Below are 25499 nucleotides of genomic sequence, written 5' to 3'. Positions count from 1 at the left end.
CAACAAAATGACCACTTCCTAACATTGTAGCTTGGTGAAATCATGCCTGTTAATTTTGGAAATTGCCTCAAAAGGTGAAGAGTGTCTCTATGATATAAACATTTTTAAGAGGACCTCACCTCATGGTGTTTAGAGCCATAATGGAAACTTCTGAGCCTTTTTAGATGTGGGGGACATATCTTCTAGCTCATCAGCTGCTGAGGTGCTCCCCTTGCCCTCTTTCCCAATACGTACAGATAGCCTTCCTTTATGCAAACTTTCCATTTCAGTCTTTCTGCGATTATCATTGTTTGGGGGCTGCAAACAGGAGAAATTGAGTAGCCTGGGACAGCTTCCACAATACACTGTGCCTTTGAAGTTCCAGTCATTTCTTCTAGATATCTGAGAACATCCTGAGAAGCAACAGAACTTTCCATTCCCCCACCCCTAAAGAAACTACATGGCCATTGTCCTGATGGGTTCTCAATCATAAGTTTGGTCTTGTCGCTGCTCAAACTCAGAATCTACCTCAGGCTGCCCTACAGTTTCTTAAAAACATTGGTAGACACCAAAAATGTGTTCAAGTGTATTTAACTTGAAATCCTATTCACAAGGGCATTCTTGGGTTCATGTTTTATGTCAGAGGCACAGTTTCCTGGTCTATCTAACCAATGGCAGTAGGTTAAATGCAGGAGGTTAAAAGAATGTACCCAGTCTAATGACAGACATGGGCGTAGTGTTCTCAGAGATGAGCAAGAACACTTGCTTGTTGAGGAATCTTCAATGGCTTTGAAGGCCACTAAATGATTCAGCTCATCCATGCCTTTTCTTAGCTACACTTTGTAGTCGTGCAGAAGTGAAATTGGTCTTCAGCGGTAGCACAAAATGGGTGATAACAAATCCATTGACATTGGAAAAGAAAATTGGGCAGTGAAACGGGCTGACGATTTTCTATCACCCATTTTGCGTTACTGCCAATGACCAATTTCACTCCCTATATTTCTTATTACCGCTAAAAGTTTATTGTAACACATGGTGCAGCTGGTAGCAAGAAATAAAGGAAACCATTTTAATATAATAGATGATTCCTCAACTCCTTGAGCCTGGAAGAATAGTATGTTGGAGCCAGACAGGAAAAGCACCATTAACAAGATTTGTTCTTTAGGAAAACAATCATGTGCCCTCTAAGTATTCCGGATGCAAAGCATAAGCATCACAGACTTTCTGTACATCCTGTTATTGAGGGAATTCAAGCAATCAACAAAAACCATAAAAAGTTCCCCGAGGACACGGTGTCCTTTTAATTAACTAAATTCACCTTCGCGATAGCCAATTATTTTTCCATGCAGAAAATAGGATAATTAAACCAAACTCAAGGCAGTTTACAGCTTTCCTTTTCCATCAGGCTGACAGCAATGTTCAAAGATATGCTACATCAAGGAAGACTATTCCTCATTAAGAACTGAATTCAGTAGACTAAATATACACTTAAAAAAAGACAGCTCATCTTTTGCTAACCGAGAGGTCACTTGCCAGAGAAACAGCAATGGTAAGGAATGGAACAGAAAGCTTGTATATTCTTTTGTAACAAGAAAACATCCCAATACCGGGGCATCTCATGGGCAGAACTTTCTGGAAATGCTTACAGTACTTACTCAGCCAGGTTAGTAAATGATTAAGCTACTTTGGGTTTTATTTATATTTTAGAAGTGACAAAATCAACATAAACAAAAACCAGCTTTATACTGGTTTTCTTGGCAAACTGACTGAATTAGCTTTAAACGTCTTTAAAACACCCTCCGTATTATACTAGCATAAGGGAACAGGATGTAGGCATTTTAGAAATAATTTATTACATGGAGGCAAGTATAACTGCAGCAGATTCACTCAGTAAATTTATTATTTTCTCTGCTTAAATAGCATTCAAAGCAACTTATCTTCATCCAGCCAATGTCACCAAATTGATTTGTACGTATTTACTGTGTACACCTGGTGTATATCATCAGGAAGTAGATTTCAAACAATTTGTGTACTATTGCCTCAAATCAAAAAAAGTTATGTTTATAAGGAGAATGTTACTGTTGGGAAAAGTACTTTCAAACTACTCACTCGCCTTGTATGCAGGAGGTGATTTTCTGGCTTTGTGCTGGCAACAGGGAGTCTCGCCCACTGGCAATGCATAATCAGAAATTCAGGCACTGTGTCGCCAATTTTCGATCCTAGTCTCCACTTTGTGATGACTTACATAAGCATCTACCTGCCTCCATCTTGGTTTGGGTGTAAAGCTGAAGAATCTTGAAAGCCTGTAATGTTACATTATCTTAGATATTTGAAGAGCTCACTACAAACGTCTAGATTTTGGGTGGTATTCCACAATTTGAGGATAGCATATTTGTACAGACAATTTAACTATTTTTCTAATTGAAAAACTAAGGTGAAGGGCACAGGCCAACTGTAGTGCCTGTGTGAAATGGTTTGGCTTTGCACTGATGCTGCAGCTGTATTGTGATTGCAGCCTGAATCTGGAGTCAAGGGCAAAGAGGAGTGACATTCCCTAGTGAGGTAGTCTCACTCGACTTCATTTCAGAGTCAGTTCAGGCCTTGAGGCCTAATTTTCTCTCAAAGTTTAGTTGTTGGTGCAAAATTGAAACTGCATTGCACCAATTCTAAAGTTGTGTGAATGCACCGTGTAATAAATCTCAGAAATTGGAATCCTCTATAACAGTTATTTCTGGACACTCTCCTCTACTTGTACTCATACCAAGGGATGTTTCCATCCAGTTTCCGAGCAAACATGACAGAAGGACACATTGTCATCAGGAAGTCTGCTGGCATATTACTTCCAAGAAAATGATTTTGGCAATTTTTGTGCACATTGTTTCATTATATTATGGATAACTTTGTGACATATGGACAGGTAGCAACTGGAATGTAAGTGCCAAAACTTATTTTATTTAGGACCCTCCACAGCTGTAGAGAAAAAGACTTCCCCTCCTATCAGTCCGAGTTGATGTCTTCAGCATAGATTCACCAGGTTGATGCCATGGGTGGCAAACTACGGTTATGAGAAAAGACTTGAGATACTGGGACTATTTCCAGTGCAGCAGAGATGACTAAGAGAAGATTTAATAAAGTTTTTTAAAAGTTATGAAGATCTTTTATAAGGTGACTAGGGAAAGGCTGTTTCCTCTGGTTGTGGACTCAGTGATGAAGGGGTCATCAATTTAAAATTGTCACTTGAGAGTGTAACGAGAGAGGTTAGGAGAAATTTATTTACACAGAGGGTTGTTGGAGCATGGAATGCTTTGCCTCATGGAGTAGTTAAGGTAGCGACAATTGCATCTTTTAAGGGAAAGATGGATAAATATTTGAAGCAGAGGAAGTCACAAGGCTATGGGGAGAGATTGAGTAGTAGTATTAGTTCTGGCTTGGTTTAGCAAAGGTACAGTACAGACCCAATGGGTTCACTGGCCTCCTTTAGTTCTGTAAACTTATATGGATTCAGGCTCTAGACCTAGAAGTGAAAAGGACAGTGTATTAGCTCACTGCACTCCCCAGTTTTTTTCTATAAGAATGCAAATGCATTCAGAAGTGGTTTTAACTCTTCCCCATATTACTTTACCTCCAGATTATACAGACATACACAAAGGAAAGCTCACTTTCTTCGCAGTTGGAGCTAACAGGGTCTCCAAATTATTACCACAGTACCTATTCTTTATACTCTACTCTCCATGCATGACAAGGCCATTTGCAGATGAAAGTTGGTTTTGAAAACTACTGTAACCAGGTACAAGATTTGCAAGTTCTAACAGGTTCAATCATCAAGGTTTGAGCACTTTTGCTAGCTCACAGTTAAAAGGCAAGACCTTATACTTATATAAAAAATTTGTAGACCACAAAAGAAAATAAAGGAAAGATTCTAAATTGATAAATCTACTCGCTACAGGCAACACCACAATGAGCACAAAGCAACTACAACAACGGGAGAATTAAGTTCAACATGGGCATGGTGCAAAATATGAAAATCCACATTACATTAAACATCCCTAAATTCACATGAAACCACCAGGCCAAGGAGACTCTTGAATATCCGTATCTCCATATAAAATATAAAATCTTTAAGACATGGGCTTCCCAGAAAGCTCAAATCCTCCACAGTCTAGTATTGAGCCATACAGAACAGGAAGGATCTGGGTTAAATCTCTTTTTTGAACCAATTTAGTTGGTTTCAACCTGGGGAAGGTAATGTGAGTATGCTAATTGTCTCCCCGCCCTGCCTCACAAAGATTAAGAAAGGGAAAGTTCCTGAGTTCCTGTTCTCAATTTATCTCCAGTGACTGCTGCCAAGTAGTGCATCTTCTGCGTATATCAAGTGAGGACATAATTGGACTTGGCCGTGATTCCCCCACTGTCAAATACCATGCCGATGTACACAGTATAGCCTCAGAGACGGAGAATCTCCACTTGATTAAGGCTTGGCAGGTTGCCAGCATCTGTGATACCACATCCATAACTGCCATTTTCAGGAGGCAAGCAAACATATGGAGGAAGGGGAACACTTTAGTACAGTCCTAGACCCTACGTTTGGACACTTAGATATCTTCTGATGTTAGTTTAACAAAAGTTTATTGGAAATAATCTCAAAGCTAAGTTTATTTAAAATGTATTTCCACTGCAAACTTAACTTCTGCAGTTGCAGATTTTAAGCTAGATTAAAAAAATCAATAGAAAGGTGGGAGTTAAAATAATGCAGATTTATAAAAAATAAATGTCATACATTTCTTGTGTTAAGATGTAAACTGCATGTACATTAAAGTTGTATTTAATTCAGAGAAACAAAAAGACATAACTCCTCAATTTTACATTAATTGATGCTAATTTCCCTGTCCCCCGTCCCTCTCCCAAGGAAATGTGCCTGAAATGTGCTGCTCCTATCCAGGCTGAGCTACGGTCAAATCTGGTGTACCAGGCCATTAGCGGGGTTTTGATCAACAAATGGGAGGAAAAGGAGAGTGACGCAGACCCGAGGGGCTTTATAGCTGCAGGCCCTGCCTCAGCATCTTCTGGCTACTGCTGGAGAACAGTGGCCAAAAGATCCCAAATCCCAAAGATCTGGAGGGTGCTTAAAATAAAATACATTTGGGGTCCTCTTCAGCTTACTAGCTTTCCTCAGACCCTGTGATCAGAGGGGGGCCCCAGCGCAAGGCCCAGCACCAGCTTTTCGGGGCACCCCTGTGTTTGGATGCCCTTGGGCTGCAATGAGAGAAAATTCAGGTGGCAGGTCAGAAATGCTTGAACCACTTCAATACTATGTCATGGCTTGGCCGGTGTCTATTGAAGGCGCAGCTCTGCCCCTTGGTGGAAGTCTCAGAAATTCCAGTACATATTAAGGAGGCAGAGACCTGATGTAATCGGTCTCCGCCCCCTTTCTCCTGACTTTACACGCAGGGATAAGCATTTCCTAGTGTAAAATTCACCAGAGCTTTTATATTTCACTTTAATTTTCAATATAAAGATACATAATGCAAGTTATCTGTGGTATATTTACAACCAATGGATGCTGCTAAATAAGTTTTCAGCTATCACTAGCCAACAACTTGCATTTATATAGCACCTTTGATATATAAAAATGTCCCATCGTGCTTCACAGGCTGGGTTTTCAGAGATGGGGTGATGGTGGTGGTTTTGAAAGGGAGGAGGGAAGTACCTGAGCCGAACGAACCATTTACAATGTCAACCAGCATGGAGGCCAGGAGGCAAGTTGGGTGATCAGCCGTTTACCAACAGGTAATTTTTTCCAGGTACAATAACTGATTTTTAAAAAATATGTGATTAATAAAAAGGTACTTGATGCCTCTAACAACACAAACATAAAGTCTGTTGCCCAAAGAGGGAACTGAAGAGACATCCCTGAAAAAGAAAAAGACTGTACCAACTAAACAAGTCACATTGCCACCGTCTTCTTCAGTTTTCTAGGTTATACTAAAATCCTCAATTGCACCAAAATGCAACCGTGACCTAAGCAAATCTAAACTAAATCAGCATCTCTACATCAATCCCTGTTACTGTTTATACATGCCTGGTTACTCAAAGAGTAGATATTTTGACCCTTCCAACGTAGTGAACAGATGAGGTGCATTACACTGGAATACTGTGCAGAGTAAGCAGACAATTCCCTTCCATCTTTAAATATATAAAAGGATGTCGATTAAATCAGGTTTGTTTATTCACAATGATCATCTTTAAAACAGCCACATTACACAACATCTAGGGTACAGAGTCTGATTACTGAAAACCCCCAAACCAATGACGGAAGTTTATTAAACGAGCTGGCTCTGCTACCACAGTTCAACAATTAATTAGCGTATTTGAATTTCAACAAGGCTGTTCTGTCCATTTTATACTCTTCTCTCATACAGCTTTAGAATGATGGTTCTTTAACCACAATAGTGTAAACAAAAAAATAAATGGGTTTAAGAGAGCTCCCCGAAAAACAAAGCATGTAGCTAAAAAAAAAATCAATTGCAAAAGGCTGGAAGTCTTAAACGAAAACAAACACACAGTAAGTGCATTGCCAGCTGAAAAAAAGGAGAGACAGGTTAACGTTTAGAATGTAGACTGGTTCTGATAAAAGGTTTGCACCCGAAACATTAACCTATCTTTCTCTTTTCAAATGATGGCAGATCTGCTGGTTGTTTACAGCTCTTCTTTTTTCTCTCTTTTTTAAACCAAATATAATTACTTTCTTTCAAACACAGAACAAATTTCTAATAGGATAATTTAACATCTGCAATAGAAGTTACGGCAGGAATACAACCCCATTAAAGCTGGAAAGCCTCAATTCTTTCCATCCAGACATGCCCAAAATGGTCTGAAATTCCCCCGGCTTCCACTGGCATTCTGGACATTCCAATACTTAACCCTTAGTTTGCTAACCAGAGATTTCTGCTGTGTATTCAATAACATTTAACCTTCTGAAAATGCAGCTACTTTTCTTGCAATCAAATAGTATCAAATGTAGTGTATACATGCAATGAATACAAGGACCAGGTTATATAATTAATGCATATAAATTTGAATATCTTAATTCCAAACAAAAATACAACTATTCACCCAACTGCACCATATCAGTCTTGGGAAAGTTCCAGGATACACAGTTCAGGGTGGACTCGATAAACGGAGCCAACATTACATATTTAAAAAGGACAAGTATGGTGTCCAACAACTCAGGTACTGTACTGTACAAACTTAAGTGAAAAATTGCAATGTTAGGTATTTAACTTCTCTTTTTGTATTTTGATTTTAACTCCATCTAAGAATATTTAAAAAGCAATACCAAATGAAAATCACACATATAGAATCATAGAATGATACAGCACAGGAGGAGGCCAATAGGCCAGCTCTTTGAAAGAGCCATCCAATTAGTCCCACTCCCCTGCTCTTTCCCCACAGCCCTACAAATTTTTCCCCATATATTTACCCAATTCCCTGTTGAAAATTATTACTGACCACCATTTCAACAGTGCATACCAGATCATAACAACTTGCTGCCTAAAAAATGTTTTTCCTCATGTCACCTCTGGTTCTTTTTCCAAGTATCTTAAATATGAGGGCATGGTTGACAAAAAATGACTAATGTTTTAAAATACACGCAGTTAAGCACCAAATCTACCAAATGTTTATATTATATGCAATCGAATTTACAAAATAATATTCAATCTATTTCACTACATAACTTTAGCACAATATTCTACCCATATAAAAATTTCACTATGCAACACACTATATATTACAAGAGATACCAGACTAGAAAATACCAAAACAAACCCATGGCATAATGCCATGAATCTGAACAATTAACTGCAAACAAGATGGAAATAAAGTCAAGGAGATAAAGCTTGAGGAAAGATGTTCCCTTACCTCATGAGAATCTTGTACAGAATTATATATTACACTACAGTACAAGGAGAACTGATGTGAAGTTTGTTATTGTTGTCAAAAACGAAGACATTGCCCATGAATAATTCCAAAGCATGAATGAAGCAACTCCTTTAAAACATGCCCATATGAGCTTCCTGATTTATTCAGAGACTTACTGCAGCTGGAAGAGCCTTGGCGTCCAACAAAAACACAGCAGCAGCTACTGTACCATTCAGTTCTACAGCAAGCAAGCTATCAACAACCAAGTACAGATAATGGGAAGAGCAGAGCAATGATTCGTCTTAGCAAATACCCTTTGGTTTCCAGCCAGGGAACCATTTTCCATTCTGCTAGACAAATTAATTTAGTTACTGCCTGCACATTGCATGCCTCTACCTGAGTTACAGAGCAGAAAAGGGATTTGAAAGGGCTGCCCTTTGTGCACACAGCAGTTTCAAAACAGGAAGTCAGCATTGTAGGAGTTCCCTGTATACAGTTTAATACAGTCAACCAAAGTAGTCTCCCATGCATGACTGGAATTTAGCGATGCCTGAGTCTAGAGATCTCAACCATTTGTCATACACTGAGATACTGTACTGATTCTGCTCAAATCCATCTGGTTTGCTTCGTTAGCGACTCAATAAAATTGATGGAAGTGATGCAGAAGTTTTTAAATCAGTTTTTGTCTAAAAAACAGCAAAGAGTACACCATAGGAAAGGATTTCAAGAGAACGATTAAACGCAAACAATGGTGTTAACATTACAGCCGAGCTATGTTAATGCTGGAAGCAGAGCTATTACCCATTATTCATGCTTCAACCGATCAGCTTTCTTACTGGTGCTTGAAATACATGGACACCATTTTGGCAGAATGAAAGTAAATGCACTTCCCCCTAATCCCTTCCTCACCAAAAGACGATCAATAAACTACATTGATTCATCACTCTGCTGCAAGACTTGTCCATTTTCTTCTTTTCACCATTTACTCAGATAAAATTATCTTTTGTGTGTGTTAAATATGGAGTGAAAGTCAAATACAAATATAATCCCACTGGATTAGAGATTTCAAATTCAAGAAAGTTACATTTAAGCACCTTTTTTTGGAATCTTCAATTTTTATGTAACACTACAAGTTTCCAGTATAAAGTAGACCATTCTTCCAGTTTCTCAAAAGGAGCTACACAGGACTTACAGGAGTAATTCTAACTTTTTTTTAATATTCGTTCATGGGATGTGGGCGTCGCTGGTGAGGCCGGCATTTATTGCCCATCCCTAAATGCCCTTGAGAAGGTGGTGGTGAGGCGCCTTCTTGAACCGCTGCAGTCCGTGTGGTGACGGTTCTCCCACAGTGCTGTTAGGAAGGGAGTTCCAGGATTTTGACCCAGCGACGATGAAGGAACGGCGATATATTTCCAAGTCGGGATGGTGTGTGACTTGGAGGGGAACGTGCAGGTGGTGTTGTTCCCATGTGCCTGCTGCTCTTGTCCTTCCAGGTGGTAGAGGTCGCGGGTTTGGGAGGTGCTGTCGAAGAAGCCTTGGCGAGTTGCTGCAGTGCATCCTGTGGATGGTACACACTGCAGCCACTGTGCGCCGGTGGTGAAGGGAGTGAATGTTTAGGGTGGTGGATGGGGTGCCAATCAAGCGGGCTGCTTTATCTTGGATGGTGTCCAGCTTCTTGAGTGTTGTTGGAGCTGCACTCATCCAAGCAAGTGGAGGGTATTCCATCACACTCCTGACTTGTGCCTTGTAGATGGTGGAAAGGCTTTGGGGAGTCAGGAGGTGAGTCACTCGCTGCAGAATACCCAGCCTCTGACCTGCTCTCGTAGCCACAGTATTTATATGGCTGGTCCAGTTAAGTTTCTGGTCAATGGTGACCCCCAGGATGTTGATGGTAGGGGATTCAGCGATGGTAATGCCGTTGAATGTCAAGGGGAGGTGGTTAGATTCTCTCTCGTTGGAGATGGTCATTGCCTGGCACTTGTCTGGCGCGAATGTTACTTGCCACTTATGAGCCCAAGCCAAGATGTTGTCCAGGTCTTGTTGCATGCGGGCTCGGATTGCTTCATTATTTGAGGGGTTGCGAATGGAACTGAACACTGTGCAATCATCAGCGAACATCCCCATTTCTGACCTTATGATGGAGGGAAGGTCATTGATGAAGCAGCTGAAGATGGTTGGGCCGAGGACACTGCCCTGAGGAACTCCTGCAGCAATGTCCTGGGGCTGAGATGATTGGCCTCCAACAACCACTACCAGCTTCCTTTGTGCTACATATGACTCCAGCCACTGGAGAGTTTTCCTCCTGATTCCCATTGACTTCAATTTTACTAAGGTTCCTTGGTGCCACACTCAGTCAAATGCTGCCTTGATGTCAAGGGCAGTCACTCTCACCTCACCTCTGGAATTCAGCTCTTTTGTCCACGTTTGGTCCAAGGCTGTAATGAAGTCTGGAGCCGAGTGGTCCTGGCGGAACCCAAACTGAGCATCGGTGACGACACCTTCCATCACTTTGCTGATGATTGAGTGTAGACTGATGGGGCGGTAATTGGCCGGATTGGATTTGTCCTGCTTTTTGTGGACAGGACATACCTGGGCAATTTTCCACATTGTCGAGTAGATGCCAGTGTTGTAGCTGTACTGGAACAGCTTGGCTAGAGGCACAGCTAGTTCTGGAGCACAAATCTTCAGCACTACAGCCGGGATGTTGTCGGGGCCCATAGCCCTTGCTGTATCCAGTGCACTCAGCCGTTTCTTGATATCACGTGGAGTGAATCGAATTGGCTGAAGACTGGCTTCTGTGATGGTGGGGATATCGGGAGGAGGCCGAGATGGATCATCCACTCGGCACTTCTGGCTGAAGATGGTTGCAAATGTTTCAGACTTGTCTTTTGCACTCACGTGCTGGACTCCGCCATCATTGAGGATGGGGATGTTTGCAGAGCCTCCTCCTCCCGTTAGTTGTTTAATTGTCCACCACCATTCACGACTGGATGTGGCACGACTGCAGAGCTTTGATCTGATCGGGTAGATCTGATGCATTGGTTGTGGAATCGCTTAGCTCTGTCTGTAGCATGTTGCTTCCGCTGTTTAGCAAGCATGTAGTCCTGAGTTGTAGCTTCACCAGGTTGGCACCTCATTTTTAGGTATGCCTGGTGCTGCTCCTGGCATGCTCTTCTACACTCCTCATTGAACCAGGGTTGATCCCCTGGCTTGTTGGTAATGGTAGAGTGAGGAATATGCCGGGCCATGAGGTTACAGATTGTGCTGGAATAAAATTCTGCTGCTGCTGATGGCCCACAGTGCCTCACGGATGCCCAGTTTTGAGCTGCTAGATCTGTTCTGAATCTATCCCATTTAGCACGGTGGTAGTGCCACACAACACGTTGGATGGTGTTTTATATAAAAGCAAAGCCAATTACACAACAGCTTCAATGTTACACCATTGTGAATTTCAACAACTTTCAGCCTCATTATTGATAACAACTGAATGTTCTCATTGATTGGATGTTCACAGTGATGGGGAGGTAGGCAAATACTCAGCTCACAGTACATTCTGGTATCGAGGGACAACATGTTGAAAAACAGAACATGGTTCAGGGTTAAAAATGATTGTTTGGAAAAAGTCCAACCTGCTTACCAAGCAGTTTTCAACCATGGTTTGTAGAAACACTGGATAGGCCTTCAGGTGGCATTTTATTTCAGCAGAGCTAAAACATCAATTCTTAAGTGGACCCCTATCTAGGACTTCGAAAGGTCAAAAACCCTGTACCGAATCAATATGTCGCAGTTTTCAGCTAGGATGCCCGAGATGGCATTGTATCACTTCTAGGGTACCATCAGAAAACAAGGAGATAGAAATTAGTTATGGCCCGTTTTCAGTCCATAACCAGAGGCATGCCGTCAATGCGTGCCTGAACAGGGAGGCTCAAGGCCAGCCCGAAATTGGGCCTTGGCCGACCCGTTTACATGAGCTGAGCAAGCTGCCTGTATCGGTCATATCGCCACAGGCAGCTGGCCCATTTTAAGCAGATGAATTTCGTGCCGCTTGCCTCGCTGTCCCCAAGGGAAGTCCCGAGAGGGCAGATGCAGCAGCACGGTGGGGGGAGGAGGGTGTTTGCAAATACTGTGGAGTCGGGGGGAGCACTCCTGCTCCTTCTGGCTCCCAGTAATGTTTTTCTTTTTAAAAGGCCTGCTCCACTCATTGGAATCCAATTTAGCTGCGGGGGTAGGGGGTTGCTTAAAACAGGTTAAATTTGTAAGAGGCCCAATGACTGTTTTAGGCAGCTTCCTGAAAAATGGCCCAAACTGACATTTGGTCAGATGTCTTTCAGGCACTCTTAGGGCGAAGGACGATGGTCCCTGAAACTGGCCCTCGTTGTGCCCATTTGATGCCTGTCAAATAGGTGCAATGAGGTCCAATTTGTACCCCAAGGTCTCGTTAGAGATTTCATTTGTTCTCCTGGTGAATGGATGAATAAAAAGAAAAGATTGCAGTTATATAGCCCCTTATGTCCCAAAATGCTTTGCAACCAATGGGATTGTTTCTGAAGTCTAGCCAAGTTATATAAGCAAACACAGTAGCCAATCAGCACACAGAAAGGTCCGAAAACAGCAAATGAGACGAATGACCAGTTAATCTGTTGTTGGGTGGCATTGTTTGAGGGAGGAATAGCGGAAGAATAGTGCCATGGGATCTCTTACATCCAACCAAGGTGGCAGACTGGGCCTCAGTTTAACATCACATTCAAAAAACAATGCAGCACTTGCACAGTACCACACTGAAGTGCCAACCTAGATTAAATGCTCAAGTCCATAGTGAGACTCAAACCCACAAACCGGGATATCATAAGACGACATATAAGGGGAACAAATTCTCCACCCAAAAACTTTTCATCATTTGTTCGTTATTTTCAATTCTGACAAATCTTGGTTGTTCTAAATGTGCAGTTTTGATTTTTGGGGCCACTTGTAAATGAATTCTCAAAAGAATTACAATTAATTCTGTATTTTCTACCATAATTCAGCTGTAATATCTCTGTAAACAAAACAATATTTTTAATCTTATGAAATTATAAGATTTTGTGAAGGAATGCAGCTTTAATAGGCCCAAATATTCATTGAATTCTGCTTGCTTCAAGACTTTACTTCGTACATCAGGAGTATTTGGACTCCAGTACTTTTTTTATTCAGACTTCTGTTTTTATACTGGTTGCTTTTTTGCATTCTGCAGTTTCTGAATACCTTTCCACCAATATTCTTCCCTTTTCCCCAATTCTCCCGAGGGTGGGGTTTCAAGCTGTGGTGTCAGTACCACAGGTGCTAACACTCCTCTGGTACTTCACCTAAGAGGCAATGCTTCATCTGAGCCTAGGTAGTGAGTGTCGGCATCCTATTTGATCATTTGTGGGGGTGGGGGCCTGGGAACAATCACATCAGTATCTGTTCAATAGCCACACGTACACATTCCAGCAGGAACCTGGGCTGATTCCCCAGCCAAAGGTCTCTTGTAATGTTTCTACCCCTCCATAACTGAGGTTGCCTATCTAACTACACAATTTGAATCTGAACCTTCCTGCTCTGTACATTTCAGTACCATACCATGTGGTACATTTATCCACTGAACTCTCCTTCCATTATTTCTGAATACCGTTCTTTCCTTTTTTTGGACTAATTGCCCATATTGCCCCCATCCTATTTCTACTTTATCATCTTTCTTCCAGTCCTTCCATAAAACTATAAGCAGGCTGGAAACTGACCGAAGGGAATCCTGAGGGGAACCCTGAAGTCAAGGCCCATATAAAAGGGCAAATATGTGCTCAATTCCTTTTCTGAGGTAGAAATCCGTTCACAGGTCTATTCATATATGGCTTGTTTAGCTCTGGGCATCCCCAGATTTTTTTCCCTCCCTCCAGGGACAGCCATGTAAAGTATTCATAACCTGTCTGCGCTATTTTGAAAAGCCACTAAAAGATCGTCTGGAGTTATTGGCAGTAGCTTTTGTGCTACAGATTGTATCAAGGCAGCAAATCAGGAGCAAAATATATCAGTGGTAATAATTCAGTGTATTTCTGCTAGTCAGAAAGTTTAAACTACACAGTCTGGAGCCACTAGTCCAACCCACGACCTTGCTGCATATGTATTATTCCGCAGAAGAGGATAGAATTCAGTTTTCTGTGCAGAATACAGTTGCAGTTATTAAATCAAATTAGTTGAGGCACAGTATTTCTTTGCAAAGTAATTCTATGTCAATGAAGCAATATACCGCAACAGTTAATTGGTGGGAGGAACCCTTGCATGCCATCCTGGTTTAAAGACAGCGCTTCCAAATTATGCCACATTCAAACCCTTATGGGTACGGATGGAAATATACATGAAACACATTTTGATCCAAGGATATATCCAGGTAAACCAATATATTGGGGGGGAGGGGGGTGGGGGGGGGGGGGAGGGTGAAGAGAAACTGCACTGCACAAAAATGAAAGAAAGTTCTGTATTAACCTTACTGTTTCCTCCCTCTCCCTTAATATATTTTATTTTATCATTTTATTTCTTTTTGCCTTTTCACTTGGCTAATTTTTGCTTTTTCATCTTTCATTTCTCTTAATTCTTTTTAAAATCATCTATTGGAAGGTTTGGGGGCAGCGAAGAAAAGATGGGGGTGAAAGTGGAACTCCACTGAAAATGGCTGATTTTCTCTGGAATTCAGTGAAAATCTCAGTAACCCTTAGGAATAGAGTCATACAGCACGGATAGAGGCCCTTCGGCCCATCGTGTCCGTGCCGGCAAATGTAGAAAACTCTTACAATTTTGATGTAAGGACGTCTTTTATTGTTTTTGTCGGTTTGCCGTCCGACTGACCAGCCTGATCTCAGTCGGACAGGAGAGCAGCCAGGGAGAGGACGTGTTCAGGTAAGTCTTCAGGCAAGTCTTTGATTGCATGGATGGGGGGCATGGGTAGGCACAGGGCACCGGTGAGCATTGGGGGGGGGGGGGGGGAAGTCAGTCACGGTGGGGGGGGGGGGGGGTTTGGGATCGGAGGTCATCGCGGGGTCCGCGATCTTTGGGGGCTCAGGGGTCATCGCGGGGTCTGCGATCTTTGGGGGCTCAGGGGTCATCGCAGGGGTCCACAATCATGGGGAGGGTCGGAGATCGGGGGTGGGATTCGCGATTGTTGGGGGGTCGTTGCAGGTAGGCTTAACGGGCCTGGGGGGAAGCCCTCCTGCTCCTCCGGGCCCACAAGCTGTGCCAGAAAGGCAGTTACCTGCAGTTTCCGGCCTTCTCGCCTCCTCTCACGTGGCGTGAAATAGAAGGCCCGGGGATCCCAGCCCCAGGGGTTGAAATTGCAAGCCTCCTTGAAAAGTTTTAGTCACCAACCCGTCTCCTGGGAGTGGGTTGGTCGCCTGCCCCTCATCCCGCCCCGGTGAAAACAGGAAATGGGTGGGTTGGAGGCGGGTCTGAAATGGTTGCTATTATAATTGCAACCCCCACCCCAGCCATTTTTCAATGTTAAAATCATGCCCTTAATATCTGTTTAAATGTCAACCTTTGATACAGACATTTGAAATTCACACCATGTCTATAATCTGTATCATTTAACTAAGCCCAATTGAGGGGTTTTCCATAATCTATAGGTGCTGCATAAAGGAAGCCTTATTTCCTTTTGTATATCATGTGAACAAAAAAGACGCCTCTCCCTCTAGTCTGCTCAAAACTAATAATACCTTCCTTTTATAAATTGTTTTTGAATAGTACAGAGTTGCATCTGAGTATCACTACATATGACACTGGACAATAATACCAAAAGAGTTTAGAATTCATAATATATGAAAGCCAAAGACTTCTTTCGCTTCCCTGCTACACGGTGCTACTGATTCTAAAGATGTACTATACTTGATTGAGTAAAAATGGAGGGGGAGCTTTGATAAACCTGAAACCAATCACTATTTTACATTTTGTTTCCAGTGGTTTGATAATGAAGATTGAATGACTCGGATTTCATAACCTCAGCCACGGTGAAACAACTGATCCAAAGGTTCCCAGGCTGGGGGGAAGCAAAGGAGTTGGCCAAGGTTCCCACTCCTGATCTGTATCCAGTAATATTAGTTGGAACGTGGTGTGTGGGTGTTGGATGAGGACTAATTTGGGATCGCCTGCGATGTTGCACACAGTTCAACAGCCTGTCATCACTTAACTGTCCAACTTCACACATGAAGAACGGCCGTGGGTGAAGCATCCGTAAGATGCTGGCAACAATGGATCTGTACCTCACCAGTATCACCTCCTTTGTTAGAGGAGGAAAGAAAAGAACAGGACATTTTGTGAAATGATGTTGGGAGAAAAAGAGGGAGGAAGGAGAAAGTACAGCAAGTTGACGGACAGACAGAAGGGTGGGTCCAAGGCCTGTACACACACAGCATCGGAAATGTCTGCCTATTTCTTTATCTACTGGATTCATTATAAAAACATATCTACAGTGCACTTCAGAATGCCAGAAAATTTTGATCTCTGAACACATACCACAGTTTTAAAAACAATACATTTAATATTCCAGTTTAAACACCAATAAATGTACAAAAAATCTTTGAAGACCCAGCTACGTAAACAGTCCTCCACACATCACACGTTTAAATCTTGGAAGCAGCACATGAATCTTATTACTGGAATGTGACTATTACTGTATTGTAACTTTGCGTACTCAGCCATATGCAAGTTTTAAAAAAAGTCAGCAAAATAATCTCATGGTAATGGTTCTAGATTACATCACTGGATTATAGAAATGGCTTTCATTTCCAGTATCACGTCTTTTGGATGAGATGTTAAACCGATGTCTGCCCCCTCAGGTGGACGCAAAAGATCCCATAACACTATTTCGAAGAAGAGCAGGGGAGTTCTCCCTGGTGTCCTGGACAATATTTATCCTCGACCAACATCACTAAACTAGATTATCTGGTCATTATCACATTGCTGTTTGTGGGACATGGCTGTGTGCAAATTGGTTGACACGTTTCCCACATTAAAACAGTGATCACACTTCAAAAGTACTTCATTGGCTGTAAAGCACTTTGGGACATCCTGAGGTCACGAAATACCCTATATAAATGCAAGTCTTTCTTTCCGTTAGCATTAGCCCCCCCTCAAAAAAGTTTTATTTTTGAATAGTCACAAAAAGTTACTGCAGTATTTATAGGTTTAAAGTCAGCACACTCTTTTTCTGAAGTGTTTTATTTAGCACATGCAACACTACAAGTAGAATTCACAGAACTTATTTCCTCCTATCTCGACTCTATTTTTTTTCTCCCCTTGTCCAGTCTCTTCCAATCTACACCCGCTACTCTTCTGACGCCCTCTGCCACTTTAACAGTTTCCGGTTCCCCGTCCCTAACCGTCTCCTTTTCACCATGGACGTCCAGTCCCTCTACACCTCCATACCCCACCAGGACAGCCTGTGGGCCCTCCACTTCTTCCTTGAACCGAGGCCCAACCAGTCCCCATTCACCACCACCCTCCTCTGCCTGGCTGAACTTGTTCTTACATTGAACAACAACTTCTTTGACTCCACTCACTTCCTCCAAATAAAAGGTGTTGCTATGGGAACCCATATGGGTCTTAACTATGCCCGTCTTTTTGTGGGATACATGGGACATTCTTTGTTCCAGTCCTACTCAGGTCCCTTCCCTCACCTCTTTTTCTGGTACATTGATGACTGTATCAGTGCCGCTTTCTGCTCTCGCCCCGAACTGGAAAATTTCATCAACTTTGCTTCCAATTTCCACCCATCCCTCGCCTTCACATGGTCCATCTCCAACTCTGCCCCTCCCTTCATCGACTTCTCTATCTCAATTTCTGGGGATAGACTGTCAACCAATATCTATTATAAGCCCACTGACTCCCACAGCTACCTTGATTACACTTCCTGTAAGGACTCTATTCCCTTCTCCCAGTTTCTCCTTCTCTGTCGCATCTGTTCTGATGATGCCACCTACCACACCAGTGCTTCTGATATGTCTTCCTTTTTCCTCAACCAAGGATGCCCCTCCACTATAGTTGGCAGGACCCTTGACCATGTCCGTCCTATTTCCACACTTCTGCCCTCACCCCTTCCCTTCCCTCCCAGAACAATGATAGGGTCCCTTGTCCTCACCTTCCACTCCAACAGTCTCCATATTCAATGTATCATCCTCCGCCATTTCCAGCGCGATCCCACCATCAAACACAGCTTCCCCTACCCTTTCAGCATTCCGAAGGGGCCGCACCCTCCGCGACACCCTGGTCCACTCCTCCATCACCCCCAACACCCACTCTCCTCCCCATGGCACCTTCCCATGCGAGTGCAGGAGATGCAACACCTGCTCCTTCACCTCCTCCCTTCCCACCGTCCAGGGCCCCAAACATTCCTTCCAGGTGAAACAGCGATTTACTTGTACTTCATTCAATTTAGTATACCGTATTCGCTGTGTACTATCCAGTCTCCTCGATGTTGGGGAGACCAACGCAGATTGGGTGATTGCTTCGCTGAACACCTCCGCTCTATCTGCAAGGAAGATGGTAGTGGTTGTTGGAGGCCAATCATCTCAGCCCACATCCCACGAACGAATAAAAAAAAGCGTGACCCTGACCTGCCGGTCACTGCCATTTTAATTCCTCGTCCCACTCTCTCTCTGACCTCAGCTCTTACACTGTTCCAATTAAGCTCAAAAGGAACTTTACAACCTTCTGGACTCAACATTGATTTCAATAACTTTAGATCATAACCAATGCTCCCATTTTTTCAGACAGCAAGTGCTGGTAATGGTTCTGCTGCTGTCATTTACAGCTACTTCTGACCAATCTTTTGTTTCTTAACCTGTCCCGTTACCACCTCCCTTGCCTTGCACCATCATACCTCTTGTCATTTAATCATTCGTGCCCTCTACCCTATCACAGATCTTCCATTTTGTTCTTTCCTCTCCTCCCCTCTCACTCCCCCTTTCCCTGGCTCTGTACTTGCTCAAAAACTTTAACTCTTTTAACATTTTCCAGTTCTGACGAAAGGTCTTCGACCTGAAACGTTAACTCTGTTTCTTTCTCCACAGACGCTGCCTGACTTGCTGAGCTTCTCCAGCATTTTCTGTTTTTAATTTCAGATTTCCAGCATCCGCAGTATTTTGCTTTTGACTACAAGTAGTATTACTGGTAATTGTCGACAGAACTCAAGAAGGAATTAACTTAAGAATTCCAAGACACGGCCATACCCAGTCAGAGAACATTGCATTCAGAGCTGTTGTCAAGCTGGACCCCAAGCTGAGGTTTCCATTATGTAACTGTTATTTCCTCTCCAGCGGCTACCTTCCACATGCTGAGCAAGACAGCATCCTCAGTCAGTTTTACAGAGCACTTGTAGCTGACTGACTCAGATAAGCCTGCTTCATAACTGCCGACATATGCAAATGATAGAATTCGAGCTGACTATTTCTGCCACTGAAGTTGTACAATATTTAACTGGCATTTACTAAGGTAGGTAGGAAGGAATGCACTAAACGCTCATCGCTGACCAATTTCTGTGAGAAGGCCTGAAGAAGGTGCTAGACCCCTTATTTATATCTGTAAAGGACCCAAAGCCTAATTGGTTTTGGTGGTTGAGTTATCAAGATGACATGGGTTGCCGCAGTGTCATCAGCAAAGGGACACACATGTACCTAACCGCCACCCTCCCCCCCCCCCCCCTCCACAACATACTTTTTTAAGGGGCTTAAACTAAAAACACCTGTTTTAGGTGGCCACCAGGGACACTTGAAAAATGAACCAATCCAATTTCATATCAGATGTTTTCCAGGCGTCCTTGAGACACAGGTCCCCGAAACGAGGTTCAATTTCTACCCATGATGTTCCCTCTACTTGAGTAATATTGACAATGGGACACTGCCACACTCTAGCTCGGGATTAATAATTTTTTGCAATAAACATTTTCCTCAAAAAGCTTTAAAGTTTCTTTTAAATTAGTAAATTTCCCATGGTGTTGCCCTGTCAGTTGATGAATGCAAGCTCTTTTATGTACAAGATGGTGGGGGAGCAACTTCAAAAACTTGTTCCCAGCATCACCTGGCCAGGACCTGCAACTACATTGTTACAGGCAACTATTTGTATGCAGGATTTCCATTCTAAATGTTTACATAGGTAGTTTCAGTGTTAACTGCTGACAAAAAAGCATGACCATAAATAGCAACAACAGGAAATGCATGCATACACATTATATATTTTGATGCAAAAATGAATATACACAGTAGTTTTTTTTTAAAAACCACAAATAGTATGTACTACTGAATTGTTTGTAAGAAAAAACATTAAAAGTCCACCATATACCCAATCGTATGCAGTGTCTTCTGAGTTTCTCCCTGATCATATTGTACCTAATGTAATTTCTATAAGATTTTAGACATTACATTTTCCTTCTGAAAATGTGTTTGAACAAGTATTCTAAGTCTGGTCAACACAACAGTCAGCAAATTTAGTACTCTGTGCCTCCAAATGTACCAGATCCAAAAGGAATATAGTGTGCCGTTTACTCCTTTACCCAGCTCTGCCCAATTATTCACCAGACTAATTTCCAATACATGATAAAAAAAAAATACATTATGGAAACGTGTGGGGTAATTGACATGCTACTCGTAGCATTGAACATAACGACTGGAGGAATTATCAGGTGCAATATGAATTATCTCCCATGGCTCTTCATAGTATGCCACCTTACTTTATTCTGAAATAAGTTACATTTTAAATAAACATGAAATCAACCATAAAATAGCCATGCTGGCATAAACCTGAAGTTTTCAGATATGAAGGTGAATTTCACCATTGTTGGGCATCATATCCATCAGTCTGGAGATGACTTCCAACAGCTCATTACACAGGCCCAACTCAACAGTCAATATTACAAAATAGTACATATTAATCTGTAACTTAAATCACTCACAATGGGAGAAGTAACTTCCATGAGTGATGGGGGCTGGAAAATCCTGAACCTCGTCGATCTACATCGTGCTCAACATGTGCCGAAACATTATCCTTACTAGACATAAAGAGGGATTCAAAGCTTTTGTATTACATGCTTGTAAGGACTGGAAAATAAATATAGCAGAGTTTTGTTTTCACATCAGAACTTATAAAGTTATATCAGGAATGAATACAAACGTTCATTTTCAGACTTTTGGCAGGGAGCCTCGCTCATGGAAAGCGAGCAACAAAAACTAGAGAGCATGCCGCACAGCCATTAAAATGTTTTAATTTGCTCACTGGGTAAGGTTTCAAGGTATGGTGCAAAAACATCCCTGTTTTGTCATATTAAAAACACTAGACAAGATAATGGAGAAATTCTGCCAAGTAAAACAAATCTGACTGCTCCATTACAAGGCCATCCATCATCATTCAGCACAGTAACATGACATTAGATAGCCTGTTCCATTGTGGGTAAATGGAAATTTAAAGTCTTTATCCAATTTTCAGAATCAGCAGCTTAATCTGGGACAAGCATTATTTTAGGGAATATTGCCAAATTCATATAAAAAGGGGTCGTTACTCCAGATTCAAAGAATAGTCGTTCCAGAATTACTCAATTCCCTTCATAGCTCCCTCGCCTGAAAATGCCCGATATCTCCAGTGGTAACTCACCTTCACATATTACATAAACACTCCACTTCACTCTGGAACTCTTCATATCCCATGCCTTCACCCACTCCCCTCACAGATGATAAGAGGAGGAAAAGAAGCAAAGGCATGTGAACACCATCAATCCCAAGTTCCCCTCTGAGTTGCACACCATTCTGACTTGGACATAGATCATTGTCACTGGGCCAAAATCCTGGCATTTCCTATCGAATGCCATCAACATAAAGACTGCAGTGGTTCAAAAAGCCAGTACACGAACTTCTTAGGGCATCTAGGAATGAGCAACAAGTGCAGTCATGCCAGTGTTGGCCACACCCTGAAAATAAAGAAAAAAGTAAGAGAAAGGTCGTGTCATTTGACAGGAAGCTAGCTCAAGAAAAGCGAATCAGAGGGAGGTCACATCTGCAGTGACGCGTTGAAAAACATACATCACAGGTGGACATCTAGAGTTTCTTCAAAATGAAAAACTGAGCAATGTACTCTTCCCATGGTTTACACAGTATCAGGAATGGTGTATGTCCACTGGTGGTCCCATCCTACAAGAGAATGCATTAGAGCTCAACAAAGCAAGAAGTGATATCCAGAAATCACAGACAGTTCAGAATAGCTGGATGGATAGAAAAAATATCAGGGTGCAAGAAAAAAAGATGTCTGACATCATGAACTCCTGCTCTTGAAATTTACAGCTTTCCATCGGGATATTAGTGGCTCTGAGGTTTAAAAGCAACCAAACTACACAGTTAATGATCTTTAAAAAGTGCATTCCACTTGCAGTTCGTGCCAGTTGTTGTGTTTGAGAGTTGGGGGGAGAAAACTAAAAGTAGATAAATCCATTTGGTTTGACTCAATTCTCTCAACTACAGCTTTTCCCCATTGTGATACTACATGCACATGCAGTGCTGTCACTCCTATAGTGTTCAGCTACTATAGTGCAAAAAAGCTACTGAAAAGGACACATTTCATTTGATGCCTATTTGTGAAGCTTTCATTAAAAAACATAAACACACAAAGAAAGTAAATACATTTAAAAAGCAAAGTCTAGTAATTCAAATTAGCTGACAATTCAAGTTTTGTTAAACTCTAAATTCATACTTTGCAATCAATTCTATTGCTCAATTTGAATTATTGGACAATTCAATTTTTTAAAGCACAAAAACAACTGAATTATCAGAAATAGACCGTATGCTGAAGTAAAACTGGACAAACTTGAAATGTACACTGAACCATGGAATTTACAGCACAGAAGCTGGCTTTTCAACTGGAGTTATCTACTCTAATCTCATTTCTTAGCCCTTTCAATACCAACTGCAAGCTTGCATTATTTCTGCTCAGAACATAAACTTTTGAATGATCTGTGATTTCAATATTAAGTATGGCAACATATAAACTACTGTTAACTGATGATTTAAAAACACCAGCTACCATTGTGGTTAACACAACTGTCTGAATTATCTCGGAATTATATCCGTGCCTTGCGTGTAACGTGCACCTCCTGCAATTGTCACATTAGTGTACTTCCTATAACAATTTCCCCACCACACTGTCTTGATAATACTATTAAAAAACAATGTATTCTCCAACATATCACGAGCAGTGCCACAGAAGATCTGCTAACATTACAAAATGATCTATAGCCAACCCTGACGGTTGTGTCCATATCTAATGGGTTTAGTTTCTCATTCAACCGCAACCACGCCCAATGGCAATGAAGGAACTAAAATGTTTGAGGGAGAATGATAATAATGAAGCAGCCCATGCCAACCCACAGCAGGACTTGGATAACACCCAGACTTGGGCTGATAAATGGCAGATAACATTTGTGCCACGTAAGTGTCAAGTAATGACCATCTTGAATAAAAGGTCAACAATCTCTCCTTGACCATTAATGCTACCACTATCACCCTGTTCGCCACCATCAACATCTTAGGGCTAACCAGTGACCAAAAGCCTAACTGGACCAGCCATATCAACACTGGTTACAAGAACTAGGCTGTAGAGTTTAATTTTTTTCACTATTCAATACAATAAACTGCAATTTACTATATTAATTTATTACAAAAAAGGTACCATAATAGCAAAGTCAAGAATCCAAATTTTATGGACACCCAAAACCAAATTGAGTGTGAATTCCCTACCTACATTACTATACCGATGGGATGCTTAATAATACAAAATTTGTCTCTCCTGTCTCAGAACTATTTTCCCCCTCTGACTCAAACTCACTCATCTCCACAGCTTTCTTAGCTTCTCTTTTGGTTCTCTGCTACCTGTGTTTATTTTCTCGCATTACTCCTCCTCGGTGACATCTTTGCTTCTCTTTTGTGCCATTTCTGCAGTATTCTTTTCCTTCCCACCACCACTGCCAGATATCCAAAGTGATTGCAGCCATTATGTTAGTTTGGGAAAGAATCTAATAGTGCATTAAGAGTAGAACCCTTTTAGGGAAACAGACATTTACCAAAAAAGCCACAAGAAAGAAGAGAGAAAAAAAGAGAGGGAGAGAAAAAAGAGAGCCATGAGAGAAAGAGGCAAGAGGAAGAGAAAAGGAGGTGAGAGGGAGAGAAAGAGGTGAGAGCGAGAGAGAAAAAGGCAAGAGGGAGAGAAAAAGGGGCAAGAGAGAAAGAGAGCAGAAAGAGAGAGAAGAGAGAGAGATGGAGAAGAAAGGAGAGAGAATGCGTGAAAGTGAGATCTCAAAGCCTCCCTTGCAAGTGGAATGAAAATAAATCCATGCAGGTCTTTTTAGACTTTGTTGAATTAATTAATACAAAAAAGCACTAGAAGAAAGGGGAGAAAGGAGAAAGGTCCTTTGAGACTTCGTTGAATTAATTAATATAAAAAGGTTGGCACATCTGTTAGGAGATGTTTTATTTTTTTTTAAAAATACATCCTACACTTGCTGAATATCAATGCAACAACCACAAACAAAAAAAAAATCAATTCCCTCACCGAAGATGGTCTCCATTTGATTGCAAACTTCATAGAGCACCACATCACAGCTGTTTAAAAAGGTTAATGCTTCACAAATGTGCCATAAACTTTGGAATTTAAGGGCTTTGCTAGTAACATACTCATCTACGTGCAAGGGGTTACCCAGTCTATTTCAAAAGGGACACCACGATGGAATGAACTTTGCAATCTGCCTGTTCAGGTGGCTGTAAAAGATCCCATGACATGAAATGATTACAAAGAGGGGAAGGACGTCCCCAATGCCGCTCTGATACTGATGGCCATCTTTGTGTGTGGCTGCCTCAGGATATGTGTAGAGCCCCAGCATGCAAACACCGACTTCCGAGTTTCCCACAGACGCACCTGTGTGCGCGCGGGCATCCCAAATCCGGAAGTCCTGCCGGCTTTAATTACCGGCGGGATAATAGTTTAAGAACCAAATGTACCTCATTGCGGTACTTAAGGCACTTTACTTGTGACATATTAGGTAGTTAGTGAAACCAGGCGTGAAGGGCCGGATCAGGCAAAAATAAATTAAATAAAAAACCATTGCACAAAGTTAAAACATAAAATCAATCTGCCTTTCCATCCTGCTCCAATGTCCGATGTCTCCCTCTGCGATCTCCCCCCCCCACCCCCACCAATGTCCCCCCAATCTTCTTCCACTTTCCCCCGATCTTCCCCTCTCCCTCCAATGTCCCCCCTGGTCTTCCCCTCTCCCCCCCACCCCACCCCGATCTTCCGTTCCAGAGCCGGATGATGTCTCGCTCTCTTTCTTTCTCTCCCCCCACCTCGATGTTGCAGCTCCTGTCGGCAGCCAGCCTGTCAATAAGGCTGGCTGCCGGGCACGAAACCCGGAAAGAACTTTAATCACCATCAATTACATTGCGGTTGCGTCGGAAACGGTAAGTTTTTTTAAATTCAGGTTTGCCACGTGCACCTTCACCTCCAACCCCCCCACCACTGCCGACCCACCACCATTTCAAAACTGAGCCCCAAGTGTCACTACATGC

At 42.1% G+C, this 25499-nt stretch overlaps 1 protein-coding gene and 1 long non-coding RNA gene across 6 annotated transcripts in view; one reads left to right on the top strand and one right to left on the bottom strand.

The window, feature by feature from the left end:
• The window catches only part of hivep1 (HIVEP zinc finger 1), a 239673-nt gene that overhangs the window by 114003 nt on the left and 100171 nt on the right, over window positions 1-25499 (bottom strand). The gene's annotated exons all lie outside the window — the stretch shown is intronic.
• Window positions 1244-20232, top strand: LOC137333338 (uncharacterized). Its single transcript, XR_010965867.1, has 3 exons — window positions 1244-1642; window positions 5630-5766; window positions 15862-20232. It is a non-coding gene; the product is annotated as an uncharacterized lncRNA (long non-coding RNA).

The sequence above is a fragment of the Heptranchias perlo genome, chromosome 2 (assembly GCF_035084215.1).
Source record: "Heptranchias perlo isolate sHepPer1 chromosome 2, sHepPer1.hap1, whole genome shotgun sequence".
Classification (NCBI taxonomy): domain Eukaryota; kingdom Metazoa; phylum Chordata; class Chondrichthyes; order Hexanchiformes; family Hexanchidae; genus Heptranchias; species Heptranchias perlo.
This window is presented reverse-complemented; position numbering and strand designations above follow the sequence as displayed.